Source organism: Diceros bicornis, chromosome 30, assembly GCF_020826845.1.
Source record: "Diceros bicornis minor isolate mBicDic1 chromosome 30, mDicBic1.mat.cur, whole genome shotgun sequence".
Classification (NCBI taxonomy): domain Eukaryota; kingdom Metazoa; phylum Chordata; class Mammalia; order Perissodactyla; family Rhinocerotidae; genus Diceros; species Diceros bicornis.
This window is the reverse complement of record NC_080769.1, coordinates 14541217-14554697: the sequence shown is the minus strand read 5'-3', so window position 1 is coordinate 14554697 and position 13481 is coordinate 14541217. Positions and strand designations below refer to the sequence as shown.

The 13481-nt window shown below is 59.4% G+C and overlaps 1 pseudogene; it reads right to left on the bottom strand.

Moving 5' to 3' along the window:
* Positions 1 to 13481, bottom strand: part of LOC131394240 (adhesion G protein-coupled receptor E1-like) — a 737363-nt pseudogene that overhangs the window by 368446 nt on the left and 355436 nt on the right.

Genomic DNA, 13481 nt, shown 5'->3' with positions numbered 1-13481 from the left:
GCAAATCTCTCGGATCACAAAGGACTTCGAAATAAAGGAGAGGAAAGGTCTGCTAATCATCATCCCAAAGGAACAAAACCAAAGACCCTGGGAGAATCACGCCAAGGACTTGAGCAGACACTTCCTCACAGAAGCTCTAAGAAAGCCCTTGATGTGATGTTCACCCTCGCCACCCCCGAGGGAAATGCAGGTGAAATCCACGGTGAGACACCACCCGCAGCCCTGAGAATGCCTACAAGGAACGCCATGACCATGCCCAGGGCTGGGGAGGATGTGGAGCAGCTGCAGCTCTTTCCCATTGCTGGGGGACATGGTACAACTTGCTTCAATGGTGTGCCATTCATCCCACACTCACCATTCAACCCATCCTTTCCACGCTGAGCTATCTGCTTGAGAGACACGAACACGAGTGTGCAGGAGAACCCCGAATGTCGCAAGGGGTTCTGGCAGCTGTCTTCACAATGGCCCAAAGCCAGAGGTGACTCCGGTGTCCTTCCAGGTTGAAGGGATATGCAAAAGGTGACACAGCCCTGACGGGGGATGCTCGCTCCTCAGCAATCAAGAGGATGGGAGTTTTCAATTTGGTTTCAAGTCCCACTATGGTGACTGGACTCTAAGTACTCATCTTTAATCCAGTTCTTGGACGATGTGAAGGCATGTTTTGGCAACTTGTCTGCGTGAAGCTGAAAGGAGTCACTCTGATGACATCTAGGTACAGACTGCGTGGATCCCATCCAATTTCACTTTCCAAGGGAATGTGCTGGAACTCTGAATCACACACTGGATCTTGAAGGCCAGGGTGAAGAGAAAAGATCCCTCTTCCCCATCGTTCTACTGTGAATTACAATTCAAATGATCCTATTGGGACTCGGGTTGAATAAATCCTGATTAAAAAAATGTGCTCGTTTTGTGTGTGATCATTTCTGAAGTGTATTGGCTTGAAAATTTGACATGACATGGGGCGTGTTGTTCTATTTCTCTGAGATTTGGCTGGCACACCCAAGGGTCGCAGAGCCCACGAGAGTGGACGGGATGGACTTCCCAAGGGTAAGGGAGCTCCGCCGGCCCCCGAGATGGAGCGGTACACCCCACTCTGACAGCACGCAAACACACACAAACACACACACACCCCTTAAGTGACACACGCCATTTCAGAGGCACATTCACAAATCCCATCAAAATCAGCCTGCGGTCAGCCCCCAATTCCCCTCAGAATTTCTCAAGTGACAGGAAGTTGCACATCCAAACATTCCTTCCTGCTTGCTCTGAGTAACGGAACTCAGAACCCAGTCTATTTGGACAACTGGGTGGGGAAAGAAAACCAGAAAGTCTGTCAAGACGTCTCGTGCGCCTCGCTCTGCTTCTCTTCTCTTAGCAGGTCCGTGCTTAGGGAGAACTCTCTGTGGGATATGCTTTCTATACATCAATTGAGTTTGACTATGGAAAAATCACTACTTCTATTGACACGGAAAATAGGAGAGAAAGAGGTCAGATGAACTCTCTCACGGAATGCATGAATGAAGAGGCAGAGCAGACAGGGAATATGGCTGTTAGGCATGACGCAGACACCGGGGGTTCAGTCCCGGACAGGCTCCACCGGATGAGTTTTGGAGGGATCGGGCTGGCTCTGATACATCCCCCTCCTGTGGAGTCATGCTCGCACATCCCCCCTTGCTGGCCCCTCCTATAGTTGAGACCAGGGCCGGCCAATCACATCAGACGTCGGGGACCAATGCCCTGGCTCCGGCCCCTCTGACCACACCAGCGGGATTTCCCCCAAGATCTCCCTCTGTCCCTGCCCTCTCCCACCTGCCTCAGGCCACGGGAGCGTTTTCTCCAAACCTCCAGCTGTGTGAGCGCCCAGCTTTGGCACGGACACGTCTCCCGCGGGAGAAGGAAAGGATCCGTGAGCTGACCGTTCAGATTGACAGGTCACAGCAGCGCCACGACTGTTGGCCTGGACCCGGGAGGCAGGAGGACCTTCGCTATGGACAGTGCCCGGCCCCCAGGGAGCCCCCGGGAATCCTGCATAGAACTGAGGGGCGACAGTGCAGGAGAGAGCAGGTAAACTGGGGAGTGCGCTTGATGGAGGATGAGGTGCCTGTGCATTCTGGGTGTGTGGCTGTGTGTGTGTGTGTGTTAGCGGATGGCACTGCGGGGGAGGGGAACCGGGCCCTCCCAGGAGGTCGGGCATTCTGAAACTGAGGAAAGAGAGAGACACTAGGACCACAGGAATCCCCTAGGCGTGGGGTGGCTTTGAGGAGACTTCAGCAGACCCATCTCGGCTTCACTCCCACTCCCATCACAATCCCCCTCCCCCACACACACTCTCCCTGGAGCGGTCGCCCTCAGCTGCACAAAGGGAGATGGTAGCATAGGGTCTTAGGTGTCTGTCACGCACTCACAGAGAAAGGGAGGAGTTCCCTCCACCTCTCCCGTTTTTCCCCTCCCCCTCAACTCCATCCACATCTTCCCTGCATAGACACAAGCGTCCCATTTCGGGCATCCCAACACCCTTCTCCAAAGAGCTCAGGGCCAAGGACAGGTCCCTCCTTCTCAGGTGGATGAGCCCCTGGGAGAGCAAACTCTTTCCTGTGGGCACCATCCCTGCTTCCCTCCTTCTTCCCAGCTCTGGCAATTCCCCTCCCTCAGGCAGGGTGAGGGAGGGCACTGAGACGAGGCGTGGGTGTTGGCACACTTGGGGAGAAGCTCTCACTGGAAGGGAGGGACCTGTGCCTTTGACCGTGGGGCTCAGGGTGCGGGTGTGGGCGGGAGGAGAACCTGGCGTTTCAGGCACCTGGGAAGTGGACACTGGGGTCTTGGGTGGCTGCACTGACTGGCTCCCTCCCTGTCCTGCAGCTCAGACACCGCCGCCTGGAATCCCACAAAACGTCGGCGGGTGGAGCAGGATCCCGGCACAGGTAAGGCGCTTTCCCTAAGCAGTCAGCTTCTGGGAAGCCAGGGTCCCAGGCGATCGATCTCGGGAAAGGAGCAGCGGCATCCTCCGGAATGTGTGGGACGGCTTCCTGGATTCCTCTGGGCACAGGTCCCACCGCTGGTCTGTGCCGGCTTTGGGGGTTGTCCAGGTCACACCCTTCACACTCCTGCAGGAAGCGTGAGCGTCCTGCAGGAAGAGAGCATTCACCTCCCACCCTCTGCTCTCTCCGCAGATGCGGAAGCAGTCGCAGTGCAAGGAGCTCCGTGCCCACACCCGCCGCAGGCCCCGCAACCAGCCCAGGTAAGTTGCCCTGACTTTGGAGGCCGATAGGAGGGACGACGCTGCCCGAGGCCCCCAGGGACGTCCAAGGGGGGGGTCCTTCCCGATGGGTGTTCAGCGTGAGCAGGACCTTCCTGGGTGGCCGGGCGGGCAGAGTTTCTGTTGGGCAGGGGGAAGTGGCTGACAGCTCCCACCCCCCTGGCCCTCTGGGAGCCTCCCTTGGAGGTCGGGAACTCAGAGCTTTTCTCCCGCAGCAGGGGCGGCATTTGCCCGGCACGCACATGATCGTGGTGGTCCTGGACCCAGGGACAGACCTCCAGCTGCGCCTGGGACGCGAGGTCCTGGTCCTGGCCCCGCAGGCAGCCCTGCAGCTCACCCTGCGCAACCTGGTCCTCGTCGTCGTTCCGGCGCACGTCCTGAGGGCCCGCGAGCCGCTCTGGTTCCCCGCCCACGCCCGGTGGCTCCGGCCCCTGGGAACCGAAACCTCGTGGGAAGTCGACATTGAAGACGGATCTCTCTCCGCCCGGAGAGCAGAGCACCACGGCGTCCGACCTGCAGAAGAGGAGCGGGAGGCTCCCCGAGGAGGCCGCCGGTCCCCAAAGGGAGCCTCAGCCACCCACGTCCCGGGGTCCAGCCCCTCCTCCCTGCGTACCCTGCTCCTCCGCCCCCTCTCCAGGGGCCCTGCCCCCCAGGGCTGCTGGCCCCGGCCCCAGCCCAGTCCGCCGATGCGCCCTCTGCCGGCCGAATTCAGGCTGGACCTCCGCGGTCTGGGGCCCCGGGTCGGCTCTGCGCTCAGACCTCTGCCTCCCTCCCCGAGTCCAGGGCCGGCGCCCAGAACCTGCCGCGTGGCCCTTCGCAGGCCACCCGCCAAGGCCCGCAGACGTCTCTTCTGACGTGATCGTCCCGGACCGCCCACGCCCCAGTCAAGAATTGGCACACGCCATTCAGGAACGGCGGGCGGGGGCGGGCACCTGCTCCTTCTAGGCTGTCTCCGTGACCCGAGCTCATCCACACCCAGGAGCATCACCGGTGCTGCAGGCGCCGGCGGAGGGGGCGAGGCCGCCAGGGAACTCACCCCCAGACCTTTGCTGGGGCACAGATGCTGTGGAGAGTTGGAGGAGGCAACGTACCTACCGCGTGGAGAGAAAAGATTGGCAAATCTCTCGGATCACAAAGGACTTCGAAATAAAGGAGAGGAAAGGTCTGCTAATCATCATCCCAAAGGAACAAAACCAAAGACCCTGGGAGAATCACGCCAAGGACTTGAGCAGACACTTCCTCACAGAAGCTCTAAGAAAGCCCTTGATGTGATGTTCACCCTCGCCACCCCCGAGGGAAATGCAGGTGAAATCCACGGTGAGACACCACCCGCAGCCCTGAGAATGCCTACAAGGAACGCCATGACCATGCCCAGGGCTGGGGAGGATGTGGAGCAGCTGCAGCTCTTTCCCATTGCTGGGGGACATGGTACAACTTGCTTCAATGGTGTGCCATTCATCCCACACTCACCATTCAACCCATCCTTTCCACGCTGAGCTATCTGCTTGAGAGACACGAACACGAGTGTGCAGGAGAACCCCGAATGTCGCAAGGGGTTCTGGCAGCTGTCTTCACAATGGCCCAAAGCCAGAGGTGACTCCGGTGTCCTTCCAGGTTGAAGGGATATGCAAAAGGTGACACAGCCCTGACGGGGGATGCTCGCTCCTCAGCAATCAAGAGGATGGGAGTTTTCAATTTGGTTTCAAGTCCCACTATGGTGACTGGACTCTAAGTACTCATCTTTAATCCAGTTCTTGGACGATGTGAAGGCATGTTTTGGCAACTTGTCTGCGTGAAGCTGAAAGGAGTCACTCTGATGACATCTAGGTACAGACTGCGTGGATCCCATCCAATTTCACTTTCCAAGGGAATGTGCTGGAACTCTGAATCACACACTGGATCTTGAAGGCCAGGGTGAAGAGAAAAGATCCCTCTTCCCCATCGTTCTACTGTGAATTACAATTCAAATGATCCTATTGGGACTCGGGTTGAATAAATCCTGATTAAAAAAATGTGCTCGTTTTGTGTGTGATCATTTCTGAAGTGTATTGGCTTGAAAATTTGACATGACATGGGGCGTGTTGTTCTATTTCTCTGAGATTTGGCTGGCACACCCAAGGGTCGCAGAGCCCACGAGAGTGGACGGGATGGACTTCCCAAGGGTAAGGGAGCTCCGCCGGCCCCCGAGATGGAGCGGTACACCCCACTCTGACAGCACGCAAACACACACAAACACACACACACACACCCCTTAAGTGACACACGCCATTTCAGAGGCACATTCACAAATCCCATCAAAATCAGCCTGCGGTCAGCCCCCAATTCCCCTCAGAATTTCTCAAGTGACAGGAAGTTGCACATCCAAACATTCCTTCCTGCTTGCTCTGAGTAACGGAACTCAGAACCCAGTCTATTTGGACAACTGGGTGGGGAAAGAAAACCAGAAAGTCTGTCAAGACGTCTCGTGCGCCTCGCTCTGCTTCTCTTCTCTTAGCAGGTCCGTGCTTAGGGAGAACTCTCTGTGGGATATGCTTTCTATACATCAATTGAGTTTGACTATGGAAAAATCACTACTTCTATTGACACGGAAAATAGGAGAGAAAGAGGTCAGATGAACTCTCTCACGGAATGCATGAATGAAGAGGCAGAGCAGACAGGGAATATGGCTGTTAGGCATGACGCAGACACCGGGGGTTCAGTCCCGGACAGGCTCCACCGGATGAGTTTTGGAGGGATCGGGCTGGCTCTGATACATCCCCCTCCTGTGGAGTCATGCTCGCACATCCCCCCTTGCTGGCCCCTCCTATAGTTGAGACCAGGGCCGGCCAATCACATCAGACGTCGGGGACCAATGCCCTGGCTCCGGCCCCTCTGACCACACCAGCGGGATTTCCCCCAAGATCTCCCTCTGTCCCTGCCCTCTCCCACCTGCCTCAGGCCACGGGAGCGTTTTCTCCAAACCTCCAGCTGTGTGAGCGCCCAGCTTTGGCACGGACACGTCTCCCGCGGGAGAAGGAAAGGATCCGTGAGCTGACCGTTCAGATTGACAGGTCACAGCAGCGCCACGACTGTTGGCCTGGACCCGGGAGGCAGGAGGACCTTCGCTATGGACAGTGCCCGGCCCCCAGGGAGCCCCCGGGAATCCTGCATAGAACTGAGGGGCGACAGTGCAGGAGAGAGCAGGTAAACTGGGGAGTGCGCTTGATGGAGGATGAGGTGCCTGTGCATTCTGGGTGTGTGGCTGTGTGTGTGTGTGTGTTAGCGGATGGCACTGCGGGGGAGGGGAACCGGGCCCTCCCAGGAGGTCGGGCATTCTGAAACTGAGGAAAGAGAGAGACACTAGGACCACAGGAATCCCCTAGGCGTGGGGTGGCTTTGAGGAGACTTCAGCAGACCCATCTCGGCTTCACTCCCACTCCCATCACAATCCCCCTCCCCCACACACACTCTCCCTGGAGCGGTCGCCCTCAGCTGCACAAAGGGAGATGGTAGCATAGGGTCTTAGGTGTCTGTCACGCACTCACAGAGAAAGGGAGGAGTTCCCTCCACCTCTCCCGTTTTTCCCCTCCCCCTCAACTCCATCCACATCTTCCCTGCATAGACACAAGCGTCCCATTTCGGGCATCCCAACACCCTTCTCCAAAGAGCTCAGGGCCAAGGACAGGTCCCTCCTTCTCAGGTGGATGAGCCCCTGGGAGAGCAAACTCTTTCCTGTGGGCACCATCCCTGCTTCCCTCCTTCTTCCCAGCTCTGGCAATTCCCCTCCCTCAGGCAGGGTGAGGGAGGGCACTGAGACGAGGCGTGGGTGTTGGCACACTTGGGGAGAAGCTCTCACTGGAAGGGAGGGACCTGTGCCTTTGACCGTGGGGCTCAGGGTGCGGGTGTGGGCGGGAGGAGAACCTGGCGTTTCAGGCACCTGGGAAGTGGACACTGGGGTCTTGGGTGGCTGCACTGACTGGCTCCCTCCCTGTCCTGCAGCTCAGACACCGCCGCCTGGAATCCCACAAAACGTCGGCGGGTGGAGCAGGATCCCGGCACAGGTAAGGCGCTTTCCCTAAGCAGTCAGCTTCTGGGAAGCCAGGGTCCCAGGCGATCGATCTCGGGAAAGGAGCAGCGGCATCCTCCGGAATGTGTGGGACGGCTTCCTGGATTCCTCTGGGCACAGGTCCCACCGCTGGTCTGTGCCGGCTTTGGGGGTTGTCCAGGTCACACCCTTCACACTCCTGCAGGAAGCGTGAGCGTCCTGCAGGAAGAGAGCATTCACCTCCCACCCTCTGCTCTCTCCGCAGATGCGGAAGCAGTCGCAGTGCAAGGAGCTCCGTGCCCACACCCGCCGCAGGCCCCGCAACCAGCCCAGGTAAGTTGCCCTGACTTTGGAGGCCGATAGGAGGGACGACGCTGCCCGAGGCCCCCAGGGACGTCCAAGGGGGGGGTCCTTCCCGATGGGTGTTCAGCGTGAGCAGGACCTTCCTGGGTGGCCGGGCGGGCAGAGTTTCTGTTGGGCAGGGGGAAGTGGCTGACAGCTCCCACCCCCCTGGCCCTCTGGGAGCCTCCCTTGGAGGTCGGGAACTCAGAGCTTTTCTCCCGCAGCAGGGGCGGCATTTGCCCGGCACGCACATGATCGTGGTGGTCCTGGACCCAGGGACAGACCTCCAGCTGCGCCTGGGACGCGAGGTCCTGGTCCTGGCCCCGCAGGCAGCCCTGCAGCTCACCCTGCGCAACCTGGTCCTCGTCGTCGTTCCGGCGCACGTCCTGAGGGCCCGCGAGCCGCTCTGGTTCCCCGCCCACGCCCGGTGGCTCCGGCCCCTGGGAACCGAAACCTCGTGGGAAGTCGACATTGAAGACGGATCTCTCTCCGCCCGGAGAGCAGAGCACCACGGCGTCCGACCTGCAGAAGAGGAGCGGGAGGCTCCCCGAGGAGGCCGCCGGTCCCCAAAGGGAGCCTCAGCCACCCACGTCCCGGGGTCCAGCCCCTCCTCCCTGCGTACCCTGCTCCTCCGCCCCCTCTCCAGGGGCCCTGCCCCCCAGGGCTGCTGGCCCCGGCCCCAGCCCAGTCCGCCGATGCGCCCTCTGCCGGCCGAATTCAGGCTGGACCTCCGCGGTCTGGGGCCCCGGGTCGGCTCTGCGCTCAGACCTCTGCCTCCCTCCCCGAGTCCAGGGCCGGCGCCCAGAACCTGCCGCGTGGCCCTTCGCAGGCCACCCGCCAAGGCCCGCAGACGTCTCTTCTGACGTGATCGTCCCGGACCGCCCACGCCCCAGTCAAGAATTGGCACACGCCATTCAGGAACGGCGGGCGGGGGCGGGCACCTGCTCCTTCTAGGCTGTCTCCGTGACCCGAGCTCATCCACACCCAGGAGCATCACCGGTGCTGCAGGCGCCGGCGGAGGGGGCGAGGCCGCCAGGGAACTCACCCCCAGACCTTTGCTGGGGCACAGATGCTGTGGAGAGTTGGAGGAGGCAACGTACCTACCGCGTGGAGAGAAAAGATTGGCAAATCTCTCGGATCACAAAGGACTTCGAAATAAAGGAGAGGAAAGGTCTGCTAATCATCATCCCAAAGGAACAAAACCAAAGACCCTGGGAGAATCACGCCAAGGACTTGAGCAGACACTTCCTCACAGAAGCTCTAAGAAAGCCCTTGATGTGATGTTCACCCTCGCCACCCCCGAGGGAAATGCAGGTGAAATCCACGGTGAGACACCACCCGCAGCCCTGAGAATGCCTACAAGGAACGCCATGACCATGCCCAGGGCTGGGGAGGATGTGGAGCAGCTGCAGCTCTTTCCCATTGCTGGGGGACATGGTACAACTTGCTTCAATGGTGTGCCATTCATCCCACACTCACCATTCAACCCATCCTTTCCACGCTGAGCTATCTGCTTGAGAGACACGAACACGAGTGTGCAGGAGAACCCCGAATGTCGCAAGGGGTTCTGGCAGCTGTCTTCACAATGGCCCAAAGCCAGAGGTGACTCCGGTGTCCTTCCAGGTTGAAGGGATATGCAAAAGGTGACACAGCCCTGACGGGGGATGCTCGCTCCTCAGCAATCAAGAGGATGGGAGTTTTCAATTTGGTTTCAAGTCCCACTATGGTGACTGGACTCTAAGTACTCATCTTTAATCCAGTTCTTGGACGATGTGAAGGCATGTTTTGGCAACTTGTCTGCGTGAAGCTGAAAGGAGTCACTCTGATGACATCTAGGTACAGACTGCGTGGATCCCATCCAATTTCACTTTCCAAGGGAATGTGCTGGAACTCTGAATCACACACTGGATCTTGAAGGCCAGGGTGAAGAGAAAAGATCCCTCTTCCCCATCGTTCTACTGTGAATTACAATTCAAATGATCCTATTGGGACTCGGGTTGAATAAATCCTGATTAAAAAAATGTGCTCGTTTTGTGTGTGATCATTTCTGAAGTGTATTGGCTTGAAAATTTGACATGACATGGGGCGTGTTGTTCTATTTCTCTGAGATTTGGCTGGCACACCCAAGGGTCGCAGAGCCCACGAGAGTGGACGGGATGGACTTCCCAAGGGTAAGGGAGCTCCGCCGGCCCCCGAGATGGAGCGGTACACCCCACTCTGACAGCACGCAAACACACACAAACACACACACACACACCCCTTAAGTGACACACGCCATTTCAGAGGCACATTCACAAATCCCATCAAAATCAGCCTGCGGTCAGCCCCCAATTCCCCTCAGAATTTCTCAAGTGACAGGAAGTTGCACATCCAAACATTCCTTCCTGCTTGCTCTGAGTAACGGAACTCAGAACCCAGTCTATTTGGACAACTGGGTGGGGAAAGAAAACCAGAAAGTCTGTCAAGACGTCTCGTGCGCCTCGCTCTGCTTCTCTTCTCTTAGCAGGTCCGTGCTTAGGGAGAACTCTCTGTGGGATATGCTTTCTATACATCAATTGAGTTTGACTATGGAAAAATCACTACTTCTATTGACACGGAAAATAGGAGAGAAAGAGGTCAGATGAACTCTCTCACGGAATGCATGAATGAAGAGGCAGAGCAGACAGGGAATATGGCTGTTAGGCATGACGCAGACACCGGGGGTTCAGTCCCGGACAGGCTCCACCGGATGAGTTTTGGAGGGATCGGGCTGGCTCTGATACATCCCCCTCCTGTGGAGTCATGCTCGCACATCCCCCCTTGCTGGCCCCTCCTATAGTTGAGACCAGGGCCGGCCAATCACATCAGACGTCGGGGACCAATGCCCTGGCTCCGGCCCCTCTGACCACACCAGCGGGATTTCCCCCAAGATCTCCCTCTGTCCCTGCCCTCTCCCACCTGCCTCAGGCCACGGGAGCGTTTTCTCCAAACCTCCAGCTGTGTGAGCGCCCAGCTTTGGCACGGACACGTCTCCCGCGGGAGAAGGAAAGGATCCGTGAGCTGACCGTTCAGATTGACAGGTCACAGCAGCGCCACGACTGTTGGCCTGGACCCGGGAGGCAGGAGGACCTTCGCTATGGACAGTGCCCGGCCCCCAGGGAGCCCCCGGGAATCCTGCATAGAACTGAGGGGCGACAGTGCAGGAGAGAGCAGGTAAACTGGGGAGTGCGCTTGATGGAGGATGAGGTGCCTGTGCATTCTGGGTGTGTGGCTGTGTGTGTGTGTGTGTTAGCGGATGGCACTGCGGGGGAGGGGAACCGGGCCCTCCCAGGAGGTCGGGCATTCTGAAACTGAGGAAAGAGAGAGACACTAGGACCACAGGAATCCCCTAGGCGTGGGGTGGCTTTGAGGAGACTTCAGCAGACCCATCTCGGCTTCACTCCCACTCCCATCACAATCCCCCTCCCCCACACACACTCTCCCTGGAGCGGTCGCCCTCAGCTGCACAAAGGGAGATGGTAGCATAGGGTCTTAGGTGTCTGTCACGCACTCACAGAGAAAGGGAGGAGTTCCCTCCACCTCTCCCGTTTTTCCCCTCCCCCTCAACTCCATCCACATCTTCCCTGCATAGACACAAGCGTCCCATTTCGGGCATCCCAACACCCTTCTCCAAAGAGCTCAGGGCCAAGGACAGGTCCCTCCTTCTCAGGTGGATGAGCCCCTGGGAGAGCAAACTCTTTCCTGTGGGCACCATCCCTGCTTCCCTCCTTCTTCCCAGCTCTGGCAATTCCCCTCCCTCAGGCAGGGTGAGGGAGGGCACTGAGACGAGGCGTGGGTGTTGGCACACTTGGGGAGAAGCTCTCACTGGAAGGGAGGGACCTGTGCCTTTGACCGTGGGGCTCAGGGTGCGGGTGTGGGCGGGAGGAGAACCTGGCGTTTCAGGCACCTGGGAAGTGGACACTGGGGTCTTGGGTGGCTGCACTGACTGGCTCCCTCCCTGTCCTGCAGCTCAGACACCGCCGCCTGGAATCCCACAAAACGTCGGCGGGTGGAGCAGGATCCCGGCACAGGTAAGGCGCTTTCCCTAAGCAGTCAGCTTCTGGGAAGCCAGGGTCCCAGGCGATCGATCTCGGGAAAGGAGCAGCGGCATCCTCCGGAATGTGTGGGACGGCTTCCTGGATTCCTCTGGGCACAGGTCCCACCGCTGGTCTGTGCCGGCTTTGGGGGTTGTCCAGGTCACACCCTTCACACTCCTGCAGGAAGCGTGAGCGTCCTGCAGGAAGAGAGCATTCACCTCCCACCCTCTGCTCTCTCCGCAGATGCGGAAGCAGTCGCAGTGCAAGGAGCTCCGTGCCCACACCCGCCGCAGGCCCCGCAACCAGCCCAGGTAAGTTGCCCTGACTTTGGAGGCCGATAGGAGGGACGACGCTGCCCGAGGCCCCCAGGGACGTCCAAGGGGGGGGTCCTTCCCGATGGGTGTTCAGCGTGAGCAGGACCTTCCTGGGTGGCCGGGCGGGCAGAGTTTCTGTTGGGCAGGGGGAAGTGGCTGACAGCTCCCACCCCCCTGGCCCTCTGGGAGCCTCCCTTGGAGGTCGGGAACTCAGAGCTTTTCTCCCGCAGCAGGGGCGGCATTTGCCCGGCACGCACATGATCGTGGTGGTCCTGGACCCAGGGACAGACCTCCAGCTGCGCCTGGGACGCGAGGTCCTGGTCCTGGCCCCGCAGGCAGCCCTGCAGCTCACCCTGCGCAACCTGGTCCTCGTCGTCGTTCCGGCGCACGTCCTGAGGGCCCGCGAGCCGCTCTGGTTCCCCGCCCACGCCCGGTGGCTCCGGCCCCTGGGAACCGAAACCTCGTGGGAAGTCGACATTGAAGACGGATCTCTCTCCGCCCGGAGAGCAGAGCACCACGGCGTCCGACCTGCAGAAGAGGAGCGGGAGGCTCCCCGAGGAGGCCGCCGGTCCCCAAAGGGAGCCTCAGCCACCCACGTCCCGGGGTCCAGCCCCTCCTCCCTGCGTACCCTGCTCCTCCGCCCCCTCTCCAGGGGCCCTGCCCCCCAGGGCTGCTGGCCCCGGCCCCAGCCCAGTCCGCCGATGCGCCCTCTGCCGGCCGAATTCAGGCTGGACCTCCGCGGTCTGGGGCCCCGGGTCGGCTCTGCGCTCAGACCTCTGCCTCCCTCCCCGAGTCCAGGGCCGGCGCCCAGAACCTGCCGCGTGGCCCTTCGCAGGCCACCCGCCAAGGCCCGCAGACGTCTCTTCTGACGTGATCGTCCCGGACCGCCCACGCCCCAGTCAAGAATTGGCACACGCCATTCAGGAACGGCGGGCGGGGGCGGGCACCTGCTCCTTCTAGGCTGTCTCCGTGACCCGAGCTCATCCACACCCAGGAGCATCACCGGTGCTGCAGGCGCCGGCGGAGGGGGCGAGGCCGCCAGGGAACTCACCCCCAGACCTTTGCTGGGGCACAGATGCTGTGGAGAGTTGGAGGAGGCAACGTACCTACCGCGTGGAGAGAAAAGATTGGCAAATCTCTCGGATCACAAAGGACTTCGAAATAAAGGAGAGGAAAGGTCTGCTAATCATCATCCCAAAGGAACAAAACCAAAGACCCTGGGAGAATCACGCCAAGGACTTGAGCAGACACTTCCTCACAGAAGCTCTAAGAAAGCCCTTGATGTGATGTTCACCCTCGCCACCCCCCGAGGGAAATGCAGGTGAAATCCACGGTGAGACACCACCCGCAGCCCTGAGAATGCCTACAAGGAACGCCATGACCATGCCCAGGGCTGGGGAGGATGTGGAGCAGCTGCAGCTCTTTCCATTGCTGGGGGACATGGTACAACTTGCTTCAATGGTGTGCCATTCATCCCACACTCACCATTC